Consider the following 15,807-nt stretch of genomic DNA (forward strand, 5'->3'; position numbering starts at 1 on the left):
TGACCGCTGGTATTAGTGTTGCAGGTTCCTTGTCCTCATCATGCTGAGTGCGACTCCAGTCAGCTCCACCCCTGCGCACTATATCTCCAGGAGCGCTTGCAGCGACAGCTTGCTCTTTCGCTTGAAGGACACTAGCAGCAGAAAAATCCACCCTTCTAAACCAGGTGCACTTTGCTCAGGAGTAGCATGCCCTTTCCACACTTTAGTTGGTGGTACTACTTGTCACCTAGTGGCACCAATGAATAAATGAAGATGGCAGGAACAGCATGACCCACTTGAATACCCAAATCAGGTTCACGGAAGGCTTATTGGTTGACTCTGTAGTGAGAAAGCCAAGTCAGTAATTAGGACTGGGGTAGAATAGCCATGATGCATATTTATAACTAACATTAACCTCATTTTTCTCCTCCACTGGGAAAGGTGGCATGGCTGATCATGGCACACTCCTCCAATGTTCACTGAATGGTGCCATTTCTCAGTTCTAATTAAATACTGAATTCGTAAACATTGGTTGTGGACTTCTAAACCCATACAATTCTTTTCTTTCAAGTGAACACGAGTTTCAACAATGTGACAGGTAATACAATCTATAAAGGGGGCGGGTGGCTAGGCAGAAGGAGGCCAGGAAGAGGGAGGCCCACTGCGTGCCAGCATAGCAAGGCCCATCATCATATGCTGAGTGACAGGTAAGGTGGCACCGACTGAGGGACTGTGAATGGAGAAGTAAGTTTGATAACAACTGATGAGCATACTGAGAGAAGGAGTATGTTGAGTGGGTCTCCGTGAGAGGTAGGAGGAGGAATCTGATATAATGAAGCACATGGATGAATTAGACTAGTAAGGAGGTCGGAGGGAGGGTAGGTGGTTGGAAGAAAAGGAGTGCAGGTGATGAGAAATCTAGAAGGGCGTTTATCAAAGCCGGTGGAATTCTGTCTTTCTGCAGGGGAGCATTACACGTGTGTGGGAAGTGAAAGTGCATCTCTCCCTTCTTCGGGGTGTGATTGCCTCTCCTAAGCCCATCCCATCTCTTCAAAGGCGCTCATATCAGAGCCGGGCTTAAACTGAAGTTCGTCATAATTGAAAAAAAAACCACAGTGAGACCACAGTTTTGTCCTGCACAAATCTCACCAGGTATGACGGTGGAATATGTGCGGGGGAAATACTGCGCATTCTCGGTTCTGCAGCACAGAAAGAATAAAAGCTGCATTTCCGTATTATTCCTTTTCGGAGATATGGAACTCAGAATGGTGTGGCAATACTGCAAACGGTAAATACCACAATCAGTATGCAGACAGAACGTACTGAATATTGTAGCGACCCAAATGATGCATTTGCCTGACTGGACCCGTCCTGTGTGTGTCCCACACGCCAGTCGTCGCTCAGCACAGCAGCTATTTTCCACTGTTTGCGTTGTGGTCTGAAGATATTCTCCAAGGTTTCCAAACAGGAAACAAGGGTGCCCCGCCCAAACACACCACTGTAGGATGACAGGCAGCCAACTGAGGAGAGAGTGCCCGAGGCTCTTCCAATTCTCTGGTAAAGAAAATGAAACCCCGAGGCGACCTTGAGGTGGGGCGTGTGTACTTGTAGACCTCAAATGACTGACATGTGCCTCCATGATTGACGCTATTATTGGTTCTGCCCTCCGATGAGGGAGGCTGCCCTCCAAATTAGTGTGCCAACCATGTAATGAGTTAAACTGGCAAAACAAGTGACCTTGTATTCCAGTGAGTGGACGTGCTCTTCAGTGTGTGAGACAGTCTGCTAGTGCAATGAGGAAGTCACTTCCAGGAAGTGAGACTGTTCCCCAGTGAATCACACTGCCCTTGTTCCCTAGAGGCTATAACACATAACTAAACCATTGTATGATTCTAGACAAATCTCCCTGTTGCAAATAACGTATGCATATTCAAATAGAATTATATGTAATTATACCTATGAACAAAAAAAAGTATAGTTCGGATTTGCAAAGAATTAAGCTATCCAGTGTACTTTTTAGTACTGTCCAAATTGCACATTACAAACCTTCTCACAATTAAGCCACAGTTTCTATAGTTTGGTTTTCACCGACAACACGCTTCATAGTGTTCTATGTACAGCACATCATCTTTCAAATGCTCTTGCTAATGAAAGGTGTGCCTGGCGTTTTGTCCCGTTCTTGATAAACCATTTGGCCCAATGCCCCCAGCTCTGAGAGCCATATAGCGTCCTTTGTATCCAGTTCTCTAGATGTTCTTTGTCTTTTGCCTCTGCTCTTGAAAGGCTGTCTAGACTATTATCCAAAGTGCCTGAACCGGTTATATATTTTTCATCAGGCGCACTGCTACTATGTTTGGCGACCATATTGTTTCGTTCAGTTAACAGGCTACATCTGAAGTGTTGTGTACTTTTCTAGGTGCAGTGTAAGGGGCCTGTGTTAACATCTGGAGTTCTTATCTTAGGTATGGAGTTCCACTTCTAGAGACCACATTGGGAGTACTGTAATCAGATGTGAATGCAACCTATGTGGTATTATGCCCTGTTCCAGTAGCCTAATATCATGGTTTATTGAGTTAATTCCAGGGAAACCCTCTGGACATTTGTGTGCATTTCACAACACCTCAGTCGGGTAGCTGTGTCATCTTCTGTACGCTATCTCTACATTATAACGTCCTGTTCTGAAAACCTCACCTGGCATTAAATCTAGTTTTGGAAGTTAACTCAGCCCATTTCTGATTTCACATCTGGAGTATTGTGATCCGTTCTGATTGTCACATCTGGAGTGTAGTACTAGGCTCTGGAGATCTCATCTGGAGTAGAGTGCCCAGCTTGAGAGATCATCATTTTCATTTGATAACCAGTTCTGGTTCCTTCACTCGGAGTATGGTGTTAATTCCCAGATGAATAATCTTGAAGATGATGTGCAGTTTATAATGGTTTATCTGGAATGTTTTGTTCTGTTAGCAAATCTCACTTGGGTTACTGTTTTTCAATTCTGTAGAGGACCTTGGCCATTTTTTGTCTAGTCTGGAAGACCTCTTGAAGTTTTTTATAGTTCTGGAAACCACTACATAAAATTCCAGTTCTGGAAGTCATTTTTAGAGTACTAAGTTCATTTCTAGAGGCCACATCTTGAGTGCTGTATCCAAATCTAGATACTTTTCATGGAACATTTTGTCCAGTTTTAGAAGGCCCATTTGAAGTATTGAATCACGTGCCCTATGCTCCATCTCGAAACTTGTCTCCACTTCTCTAAACCTCACTCTGACAATTACTATTACTTTTAAAAACATTACCTTGCATGTTGTGATCAAATCTGAAGGCCCCAACACACCTTCTCTAGCAATCCTGGAAGCTTGATTTGGAATACTGGGTCAAGTTCTGGTGGCCCATCCAGTGCACTGTGTCTATGTTTGGAGGACTTATCGTGTGGTGAGTTTTATGCTCAGTTTTCATGGCCACTTCATGTGTGTTGGGTACAGTTCTGGAGTCCTAGGCTGAATTGTTTTCATGCTTGAAATAAAATGTGAAATACTGGGTTAGCTTCTTGAGGCCGTCTTTTTTGTGAAAAGTTTCAGAAGCAACATGTCACTTCTGACAATTTTTCTAACACCAGCTCAAACACATTTTAGGCCCAGCCATTTCACTTTTCTAATAAGCAACTAGTCTGTCTTCAAGATTGTTTCCAAAACCACCTGATACCGAAACTGATAACCAGGCATTGTTTGATCGACTACAAGAGTGCTTAGAAAATGCGGTCACCAATTTGCTGGAAGGTCTATGTGTCTAAAAATATGACTTAAATAGGAGAAGAGAATTCCCTACTTGCCACATAAAACATTTTTGTCTGTCTGATAGAAAATTGTCATTAGCTCTGCCTGGACGCCTCCTTAAAGAATTTTGCTCTATGGCTGGTGGTCTACACTTTCTGTTGACCCTCAAGGGTAAAGGAGGCAGTGGCTATGCCAATGGCACCCGTGTGTCTCCGTGAACATTCCCTACCTGAGGCTGTAGGGTATGGAAGGTACGGAGATGGAGGAAGATGTTGTCTGCCTTGAAGAATATCAGTGGTGCAGTTGGAACCAGGTATTTCCTGTGCATCTGAAAGATATCTGGTCGGGGTTCGTTCCCCATAATGCACCTCCAGAAACTGAAAAAGAGAGGACTGGAGTGAGGGGAGCCAGATCTGGTGAATATAGGTATTTTCTTCATTCTCTTCTTTTGTGGCTGTGCTATCCAGGTGCCACTTCAAAGAACTGGGCTTACAATGCGGAGTAAACCAATTAGATTAATTCTGACATACCAGAGCGTGTAAACCCATTGACATTCAGAGATGTGGCCCAATTGACCCAGTGGAGACAGGCCCTGCACGAGGCATGGAACAGGTGTTGCTCTGAGGAATCCAATTGCTATGAAGCTCATGGAAATGAACTGAAGATGCTCAACAGAATAGGCCTCGATAGGGAGAGAGAGCAGAATAACAGACAAAAATGTATCATTTTGGTGTTTTGGTTCAGGGAACTCTGTCACAAAGCATGGACACAGGAAGGAAGTCCATCATCTTGTTACACATGTGAGATTTGGAAACAAATTCTCCATAGTATTTGCATAATTTAGTCCTCACATTATCCGTCAGTTATTCATGAAGCCCTAGCTTGATGGATGTTTAAAGACCAATGTGTCTTCACTTTTGTCTGACTGGATTCCGTTTATTAAGATTTCGTATTGTTTTGGGAGACCCTTGAAGGCTAGTATTCTTGGTAGACACAACCTGTCTCTATGTACTAAATGGTTATTCACCATAAGACTCTTCAAAACATTATCCTACCAATCACCATTACTGTAGGTACACACACACACACACACACACACACACACACACACACTTAAAAGAACTGTGGAGCAAACTGAGGGTGGTTATTAGCACTTTAAAAATATCCAAAATAAAATAAAATATAAAGCCTTCTTAATAAATGCTAACCCTAGTTATTGTCCCTGTTTGTGACTGCCATCCGTTTGCACCTCGTAAATATAGCTTTTGCTGCAGTAGCAGGAACTGGACTAGATGTGTGACTGTTTAAAAAACATACAGGCCTATAATTTTACATGCGGTTGAACTTGAAACTTAGCTACTTCAGTGGGCAAAGCACAAGCTATCCAGAGCAAAAGGATGGAGAAACATTGCAAAACAATAGGGTTCTTTACATATTTCATTTAGAAGAGTTTCTTCTTTTCACCTTAGGTAATATTTAGTAAAACTGTGGCAGACTTGTCTTCGATCAAAACCGAATGGTAAACTTTGAATAGATCACAAGAACGTTAAATAAGTGGTTTTTAACCTGTGGCCCGGGAGCACTTCCAGGTCCACAACTCCTATAAAGGGGGTCTGCAACCCTTAGAAAATTAACTGTAAACAAATAAATAAAGTGTACATAAATAAAGAAGAAAAATGTAAAATCGTAAACTTTAGAACATTTTGTAAACGTGAAGAAATTTCTAATTGGAGGATAAAAATTCCATTGGTATCCTCAAAGAGATTTGTGGTAGCAGTGCAAGTGCATCAAACTGAATATACCATGGAGAACGGGTGGCCTCAATTGAATTTAGGAAAGTTCCGACCTTCCCATTAAAATTAAAATAATTTTTGTTAAAACATTTTTGGTGAATTAAATAAAATCTTTATTTTTTTGTGCATGTGTTTGATGAATGCTTTTTTCCGTATATTTGTGTTTTGGTTTGCACTGAAAATAATCAAAATTGCTTAAGCGGGGGTCACTGGATTCCATTATGTCTCAGTAGGGGTCCCAATATTCCAGTAATAATTCAGTGCGTGTCCCTGGATTCCAGTAATGATTAAATGGGGCCCACAGAAGACAAAAGGTTAAGAACCACTGGGGTAAATAATTAAAGGGGTAGTAGTTAGTGCCTCCTCTGGATCCAAATCTATCCAGACTGTGCCTGCACAATATCCTATTCGACTTATACATATGTGAGATTTGTTGCATTTTTTAAATGAGGATACAGTTAAATGTGTTTATTTGAGCATTTAAAAAAAAGTTAAAATATTAATTCATATTCTTGTGGGAGATCATCGCAGCATAGGTAAAAATAATATGGTCTAATAAGAAGAATCTAAAAGCAGGTGCATGAAATGCATCAAAATTAAGTAATAGTGCAGAAAAACACCCACTCATGAGCTTTAAAAGTGAATATTGTAATGTAATTGTAAGTTCATCCAGGCCCTCAACCGAATTCTCCACAAAATCACTTAAACATAGGTATTTAAAAACTAGGGGCCTAATATACTAATAATGTATTTAGTAAACGTGGCTGCAGTTTGCACACCGAATTTTACTGAATGCATTTGTATTTTGTGAACTGACCTGTGCATTAGTAGGTTGGTTCACAAAATAATCATAACTCGACCTACCTCATAAATATTAATATGGTAGGTCATACATTTCGACTGGCTACAATTACAGGTATCCTGGCATGCTGGGGTCAGCAGATCATCAGGTCTGAGATTGCTTTTCCATAAACTAATTTCTTTTTAAGTAGGCCTTTTTCCTGAATGGAAAACTGGATGTGTTTAAAAAGAAACATGGAATGTTTTAGGGATATTTTTTTATAAGTAAGCAGTGGTCCCTTGGACCACTTCCCACTCTTACAAATGTGTCTTTTAACGTTGGCAAAGGGGAAGGGGTCCCTTAGCGTCCCCTTCCCTCTTGGGAATTGTTAAAATCGTTGATTGAGCATTGCACATTTCAAAAACGGTTTTAGCATTCGCAAAACATTTGATTTGCTGAATCAAAGGGTTTGCAAATACTAAAAATGTCAGTTCATGAGGTCCTTGGACAGGAAACCGACTCTTTACATATCCTTTTCATTTTTATGACTGCACCATACTGCAGTAGAACACATAACTCCTGTAAACTCTTGCTGACAAACAATGCTCTGTAGGACTTTAGGACCAATACTGCTCAACAGAGGATAATACTTGTCTGAAGACAGCTGGTGATGCCACCTGCCCCGGGTCCTTTGATTTCAAGCTGTAGAGCTCCAAACTGAAAGCGCTGTGGTAAAGTGGGAGAGTGGATTGGACAGGGTTAGTGTCCCATGTGGACCCCTTTTCTCGCACCACACCCACTATAAAGCCACATATGGTATGAGATTAAGGAGAGGTAGAGTGCATCCATCATTAAACACATTCCAGTTTCAACAACCAAGAAGTGGATATAAACTTGCGTTCAGGCGCATTCCTTTCTGTCTCCTCTTTTCCTTATACCGTCTAATTTGCCTGTCAAGAACTGCATGGCTCAGGCTATTCTGGGAATCACAGAAGTGTAAAAAGCCCAAAACAGCCAATTTTGGCTTTTTCTGCCAAGCCCCCTCAGTTCAAGCTGAAATCGAGCTGATCACAATGACTCAGAGCTCACTACTCTACTGTAAGTGATATTTAGTAATTTCTTTTACTTTTGTTCTGCAGAGTTTCCGCACACTTTACATATTGTTGATGGATTTACGTCTTTTCACTGTTTTTTTCCTAACATTTTACTTTTTGCATGTAGCAAACAACATGAACCTATTTAGAGTGATTTTCCCCATTTAATGGCTTGGTCAGACTATATAAAACGACTTTTAAGAAAGAAAAATAATGGTGCATCTGGAGAGCTCTGCTACCCTTCACTAGCACACGGAAGACCATCCTCGCTCCCTGCACTAACCCTACAGTGCGGCCCTATCAGCTGTTCATTTTGCACTCCAATATTTATTTTTCTCTGTTGCTACATGCAAAGTACTCCCTTAGCATTTGGGGCAAATTCTATGCAGAAGAATGTGACAAACAAAGACACTAAATCTAGCTCATCAGCATACTAAGCAGCAAATAACATTGCTAAATAGTAAATACGTTTACTTGTACATCAGTAATATCACTATACACAAAAATAGCTCTAGATGTGTGGTTTGTATACATTTATATATGTACTTTAGTTACAGCAAGAAGGGGGAACAATATATAACAATAAATGTATATATTTGGCATTACATAGTTATGTATGTCACAGTACATAATAAATACATCTTCTTTACAGATCATAAGTGGAGAAGTGTTTACAAATGGCCTTATGTCGCTTTTATATGCAAACACATCACAATATGTAAATGTGATTATAGGAAAGTATTCCAATATATTTAGATATATTAAAAAAATGACTACGTATGCATATCTCTCTCCATATATATATATATATATATATATATATATATATATATATATATATATATATATATGGACAATGCATGTATACTTAGACATGACAAACTATGCTTCTCAGGGTATCCATATGAGGATTTATGTTCTTGTATATCAAACTATACTCCCGGTTTTAAGCAGATACATTCATATAAGGGGAAAAACGTATACAGCAGTACATGATACATGTGAGACCATGTAAAACTTTACTGTTATTTATATAAGAGAACTCTGGGTAGTTTCCAAGTTTAGGTGGAGAGCAGCACTATTTAGGAGAACCGTGCAAAAACATTGATACTCTAACTTGCCTCACCTCAAGTGTCCGTTGCTTATTCTATGCTTAAAAATGTTGCTAGAAAAACAGCCATATGAGGTGAGCAAATCTAATGTGTGGCTGGTGTTGCTCTCCACCTAAACCTGGGAACTACTCAGAGTTCTTTCATCTTTTTTAGCATAATTTATGCGCCACTCTAACCCCAAAAGAGTTTTTGTATTCACACACACAAACACACATACATATACATACTGCCTTTAACATTTACTCTATCCATCCTCTTTCAGACACATCCCGACCCCTCCTAACTACTATAAACTTCTAAACATTCTTTTCAAACTTCCTCTTCCTTTTTACCAAGTTCACCCAATTAACAGTCACACATGTCCACTACTCTCAGTAACAACTTACGGCTTCCCCTTCTCTAATCTTTTCTCTTCATTCTACCTCTACTTAAAACACTACTAAACACACAAGAACTTAAGAGCACAAACTTATCACAACTAAACCAAAAGAAAAAAAGGAAACCACATATTACTAATCTACTAGCTATTTAACTTTACCATTGGGTTCCACAGCAGCATGCTAATCGATGCAAAGTGCTTCAACACCTCGTCAGGGATAGTAAGTGCAATTATAATTTTGAGTTACAAGCGGTTGCACAGCAAAATATTAGACTATTTTTGTTTTGTTTTTTTAATCATAAGGCGTTTTTATTCGTTTATTTACTGGTTTAGTGTGAAACAGACGCTGTATTTTTGAATAAGAGCATTCCAGGGTTTCTACATTTGTTTCATAATGTAGTGTTCATTGGCATTAATAAAAATATTGCAGCAGTTTCTCAGCATAAATATCTCTCTGATCAGTTTCTTTAATCACAGTAATCCCACTTGGTATGGCACCTTGCAAATGGGTTGCCAAAATATTTGTAAGAGCTATACTCTAGAATTTGACTGGTTGGTGTCATCTTCCAGTTTAAATGGATGTCACCAATGCCATTCCTTTGCAAACAGTGAGCTGGAGTGATGTTATTTGTTAGTGACATGCATGCGGTTCTTACCCAGGTGCCCCCTCCAGAGCCTGGGGGAGGGGTGCCATTAGTTGCGCAATGGGAAGGAACCCTCCCACCCGCTTCCCCCCATGGTGGAGGCTTCAAGTCCAACAAAGAGGAAACATTGTCCAGAAAGCGAATCATCAGGGGGCGCAGAGGATTCGTAGCAAGGAGGATATTTAAATTGTCCAGACCCTCGCCTAACCCTCCTTGCCCCTTCAATTCTGGCAGGTGTTCCAGGCATCGTCGTGCCTTTTGAAGAATTGGATCCGGTGGAGTCGTCGGATCTGATACGTGGAGCCAGAGTCTATCGGCCGGATTCGTCTTTTTCACTGCAGGTTGATGGGGGCACAAGGGTGGCGGGTGTTAGATATTGGGGGGGGGGCACCTGACGTGTCTCATGTTTCACGTGGTTGTGTCGGGAGAATGAACCGGTACTACACCTTGTCGTGGTGGCCAAGTGGTAAGGCATCATCCTTTGAAATCCAAGATCACGGGTTCAAACCCCGTCCGGGCCTTGATGATGACTTTTATGCTTAGCATGTTTAAAGGGGGCTGCAGGTGTGGGATCTCACATGGCATACTACCTCCGGGCAGCTCCTAAACCAACCCCCTTGTTCTCCATTGTCGCAGGTTGCCATGGTTTCCTTCGCCTCTATGGAGGAGGCAGTGTTGCCGCCTTTGTTTCTCTGATGTCGGGGAAATGGGCGTGTGGTGCAAGTGGTAACTCTCGGAAAGAGTGGTCGCTTAGCACGTGCAAGTTAGCGTGATCGATGCCCCTCATTCTCCAAATGTTTATAGCAGTTCATTATGACCACACACCCAGAGGCCACTGTAGTTGCCAACTTTGTTTGGGAACATAGGGCGAGCCTTGGCGAGTGTGTGGGGTATGAGGTCATAAAATCAAGGCATATATCAAACGCAATTCTTTTCTTGTTCTCCCCATGCTTGCCAAGGTCTGTTTATGCTGTAGCTGTGGCTCACGTGTGGCGCTGCGCATAGCGGGCACTCGTGTGAAGCGCTAGGAGTCTACATATATTTAAAAAAAAAAAAAAACACAGTGCTGTTATGTGCGAGAGTTGGGGGTGTTTCTGATTTTGAGTGCATGAATGCTTTTGTTAATTTAGATAATAACAGGGATAGGTATGGTGGTGTGCCGGTGCTATGGCCCTCCCCTACTGTTAACCCCTTGCATGCCAAATGCTCAAGTTGGAGGGGGGCGGGTAAGTATTCCACCTTGAGTTGTTATACGCGCTGGTCTGTGTAGCAGGTTATAATAAATGGAAATGGCCTTCTTCTGCAGTTAACCCCTTGCATGCCACATGCTATTGTATGCTTACATGGGCACACCTTGTGTTAAAGCATGTAGATGTTTATGCCTTGTGGGAGAACATGGGGGTTGGGGAATACCCTCCAGAGCAGTTGTTGTTTTTGTGATGCATGCAGGTGTTTTGCTTGCACAAAGGGGGGTATTGTGAAGTACCCACCCCGGTGCTGTTGATTTGAAAAAAAATAAATTGCACTTGTGTCTCACTCATTACCCTCACCTGTTTGTGAAGTAGGCGTGTCTGTGCAAGTTCATGGTGGTTGGCATCTGTGTGCATTTGCATACCTAATGCATCCTTCTCTTCTTTTAGAATAGAAAAGGCACGGTTCCCCAAGCGTTTGCAGAATGGACCCTAAACGCCCACGATCAGCACTAGCATATGACGCCCACATGTCGTAGGCAAACTTTTGCTTTCTCAGCGATCTGTGGAGGATGGCCAAGACCTCTGGCATGGATTGGGCCCTCCAGAAGCTATCGGAAGGTCCTGAAAAGAACCCATAGCTGGTTCCAGCACCCCCTACCAAAATGGCAGAGGAGGGCCCTGACGAGTTACAGGGATGCCTCCCCAGCCCTTGGGCCTTTATCCAGCATGCAGCTGAAGACAAGCAGCAGGTGTGCAGGGTGAGTCCACAAGCCAGTTCTCGGCACCCAGCACTAGAAGTCAGCCCCCAGGGGGTCTGATGGGCGACACCAGTGTGGGGGCTAAGGATATCCCCTACTCACCCGGGCCCCAAACTAATGCTTAACTGGGAGGGGCTGGGTGTCCGAGGTAGCGCAATCCCGGGGGGGGGGGGCGGGTAGGACAACCATCAGCCCCTTCCAGCTGTTCAGAGCACAGCCATTGGTTTCCCCAGGCCAACCCGGTACTTGCAGGTGGGTGAGGCACACATCACTATCCAGTCAAATTCAATGGTCATGCAAGTTAGTGTGGCAGCACAGGTATGGGTGCCGCCACCGGCGATACCTCCCTCAGTCCCAAATATCCCCACACAGGCTGCGCTATTGAGCAGTCCACTATTTCTTGGCTCCATAGCACCCATCCTGGCTTTCCCTGTGGCAATTACCTGGCATGTCCTTTCAGAGACCAAAGAAAAGATTTGTAGGGGAGAATATGTTGATGTGTTTGACTTAATTAACACGGGCGTGGTCCCAGGAAAGACCAGATCAGGAACAGAAGGGGAATTCAGACCTTGGAAGGTTTGGGTGGAATGGTCCTTGAAGAATTGGGTGAAGGAATTTCCAATCTATGCTTCAATCTTGACATAGAAACATCCAACATTGGCCCCTAAGCTGCTCGCATACATTTCACTTATTCATAGTGCGGCCTCAGAATTTCAGGGTTCCTCTTGGCTCGAGTATGATATTAAGTACAGGCAGATGAAGGGGGTTAGTCCAGAAATGGTGTGGGATCAGAGGGAGTTTAATCTATGGCACTCTGGGAAAAACAACTTGCATGCTGGCAGTATAACAAGCATTTGCAATACAATGGGTCTTGCATTTGCTCAACTCAGCGCTATTAGTGTAGTAAAGTCCTAACCAGACTTTTCTTGCCACATAAAATGAAAAGTAATACATTTTTAAATAACTGAGCTGATATAAGTGCCACGGCATGAGCGTGACTCGCGAAGGAGAGACACAAATGGAAACAGAAGTTTGCTCGCAGTCAAACCTATCAGCAGTTAGGCAATTATCCATGTAACAGGGTCGATGTCATGCAAAGCGTTCGACTACTGCCCAGCGAGAATGCACTGCATAGTAAATGAAAAGTAGTCCAGAAGCCATGCGGAAAACATGGAGCCTCGGATGTTTTCAGTAGTTGGTCGATGCTCTGGAGGAGGGCTAAACACCGGAAAAGGCATGACGTATGCATGCCTTTCACTAATAAAATCAAGTGAATTTTAAAAAGGCAAGCCCACGAACCAACAAAACTGATGGGCGTGCGGTGGGCATGGTTTAAAGCCCACAGAAAGATTACAGCAAGCTAGAGTGCTTGCGCTTGACCCTAAAAAAGCACACCGTTGATCTCACCATTATGCACAAATGGAAAGATTGCACGTGGACTGTATAAAATATGCTGGTTACTATAGTAAGCTTAAACAAAACACATTTGCACAAGTTTAGAGATTTTCATACAAGAAAAAATTCACAATCTATTATTGGCTCTGTAATGGTATAAAGGGTGAGCACTGAAAAGCATCCCAATGCCAAAGAAAGATAAATAATAAAAAGGATATTTGAAAACTTTTCCTGTTTAATAATTTGGGGCGGCGGATCCTGGCTCTCTCCCAGATTTGGGGCTGGTATGGGAAGCGGACAGCTTCAGATATCTGGGGATGCAGTCACCTCTGAAGAGGAGAGTCCAATGCACTCTCAACATGGCGAGGGTGGTGAACGGGCCCAGTCACTCTGTGGATCTTCATAAGACCCTACCTTCGTTGATCAAGGGGAGAATAACCCTGATAAAAATGTTTGATAAAAAGTAATGAGACACCCTGGTTTTAACAGGCGGCTGGTCACTAATCTATACTCGGCATTACTACATGCCTTTGGAGGAAGTACACATTTACTTAGAGACAGATGGTCATGGGAGCGGCCTGAGACCCTAACAGACAATACAATAAGGCGTGTGAACAAGTGAAGAGTTTCACATAATGCGTGCCTCAAGCTAGTCAGAAGACATTATTTACATGACATACACCACACATAAGAAGATGGCAATGACCATCCCTGATAGAACATTTACCTGTGGCAGATGAAGACAGAAGAGGGCAGTTTTCCCGCACATAGTTGGATAGGTCACAAAACTGTAGATTTCTGGGATAAAGTACTAAGTGGTATGAATACTTCTATGGGCTTCAGACCTCTTAAATGTGTCAAACAATGCTTTCTTGCTGGGTATGTGTCTCATGAGAAAGAATCAAAGTGAAAACGAGACGGGCGCTGCAGGTACTGTTCTCGCCAAACAGCGCATAACCATTCTGTGGGTGAAGGTTAAGGTGCACAAGAATGAACTGTGGAGGCACAACTTAGCCAAATAGGCATCAGACGATGGGCAACAGTTGAAGACACATGAGAAGATGACACAGGACCCAGCAGAATGGTTGTCCATTAAAACTGACAGACCTGCCCAATAACCAACTGCCCTGAGAAGATGAAGGCTGTTGGAATTTGCCCTTTTGCAGGGTCATCCCCAATCTTTTTGCCTCCTATTTTTTTCTGACCTGTTTCTGTTGGCTTTTGAACTCTGAGCACTTTACCACTGCTAACCAGTGCTAGAGTGCATATGCTCTCTGTGTAAATTGTATGGTTGATTGGTTTATCCATGATTGGCATATTTGATTTACTAGTAAGTCCCTAGTAAAGTGCACTAGAGGTGTCCAGGGCCTGTAAATCAAATGCTACTAGTGGGCCTGCAGCACTGGTTGTGCCACCCACCTTAGAAGCTCTATAAACATGGCTAAGACCTGCCACTGCAGTGTCTGTGTGTGCAGTTTTAAACTGTAAATTCGACTTAGCAAGTGTACCCACTTGCCAGGCCTAAACCTTCCCTTTTCTTACATATAAGACACCCCTCAGGTAGGCCCTAGGTAGCCCCAAGGGCCGGGTACACTGTATGGTTAAGGTAGGACATATAGAAATGTGTTTTATATGTCTTGACAGTGAAATACTACTAAATCTGTTTTTCCACTGTCACAAGGCCTCTCCCTCTCATAGGTGAACATGGGGGCTACCTTTTAATATGATTAATGTGTAGATTCCCTTTGGGAGCTGATAGATATGTGGAGTTTGGGGTCTCTGAGCTCAAAATTGAAAAATACATCTTTTAGTAAAGTTAATTTTAAGATTGTGTGTTGGAAAATGCCAGTTTTAGAAAGTGGGCATTTTCTTGCTTAAACCATTTCTGTGACTCTGTCTGTTTGTGGATTCCCTGTCTGGGTCATGTAGGCGAGTGTCGCTCACCTCGCCTACCATCGCACAACAAGGGCAGCTGCGGCACACTTCCTCCGGCACCAGTTTGCGTCGTCAATGAGATGCGTGGGGCGGAGACGACGATCGGCACCGAACTTCCGGGTCGCCGCGTCTTCACAAAAGGAAGACGCCGCAACCGAACGCGGCGGAGCAGGAGAGATCCCGCACAGCCGCATCCAGAGAGAGGAAGATGAACGAAGACGCCGAACGTGAGGAGACGGCCGCCGCCGGATCAGAAAGACGTGCTGAGCCGACGTCCAGTCCAGGCACTGAAGACACGGAACCCCCGAGAGAAAGCGAGACAGCCTGCCACGGCCCCGGAGGGTCGTGGCTGTACAAGGTACGTGCGCTCTTCAGAGGCAGCCACAATAAAGGGGAAAAAGGGGAGTTGGAGGGAGGAAGAGGAGAAGGGGGAGGGCAGGAGGAGGCTAAGAAAGGCTATTCAGGGAACAGGGACTGGGGAAATCACAGATCGTCTTCCCACCCGATCCCTAGCCTGATAGAGCACCAGCACAGCCTGCTCCCTTAAAAATTCCTAAACCCCGACTAAAACACCACCTCCTATAATTCGTACCCCCTCACACTTCCCCTGCACTAACCACTTAATTGAGAGAAAATAAAATATCGTCCCACTTACCTGGCCTATCCTTTTTCTTCAGAGAAACCGCGAGACCCAGAAGAAGCCACCTGAAGGTCGCCACCTAAGACGAAGAAAAAGAAAGCTATTAAAGGACCCTTATAAACCCACCACCCACATAGAAGAGAAAATCCACGAAGCAAAGAAGACATACCATCCTTGTTATTTTCTCATCGGACTTATAATACCAATAAACCACGTATCAGCCCTGTTAAGGGTTCTGAAATCTGAGTCCGTGTCCTCTGTACCCCTGAGCCCAACCCCACAGTGGTGTCAGAAGCGGGATGAGAGTTGGTCTCGACTGCATACTGGGTGT

The 15,807-nt window shown here is 43.3% G+C and overlaps 1 protein-coding gene across 3 annotated transcripts in view; it reads right to left on the reverse strand.

The window, feature by feature from the left end:
• The window catches only part of LOC138300066 (receptor-type tyrosine-protein phosphatase V-like), a 573,371-nt gene that overhangs the window by 428,153 nt on the left and 129,411 nt on the right, over positions 1-15,807 (reverse strand). For all 3 annotated transcript variants that reach the window (XM_069238934.1, XM_069238932.1, XM_069238933.1), the window contains one exon: positions 15,492-15,555. The gene's annotated coding sequence lies outside the window, so the exon portion shown is untranslated. The remainder of the gene's footprint in view (positions 1-15,491; positions 15,556-15,807) is intronic.

The sequence above is a fragment of the Pleurodeles waltl genome, chromosome 6, assembly GCF_031143425.1.
Source record: "Pleurodeles waltl isolate 20211129_DDA chromosome 6, aPleWal1.hap1.20221129, whole genome shotgun sequence".
Taxonomy (NCBI): domain Eukaryota; kingdom Metazoa; phylum Chordata; class Amphibia; order Caudata; family Salamandridae; genus Pleurodeles; species Pleurodeles waltl.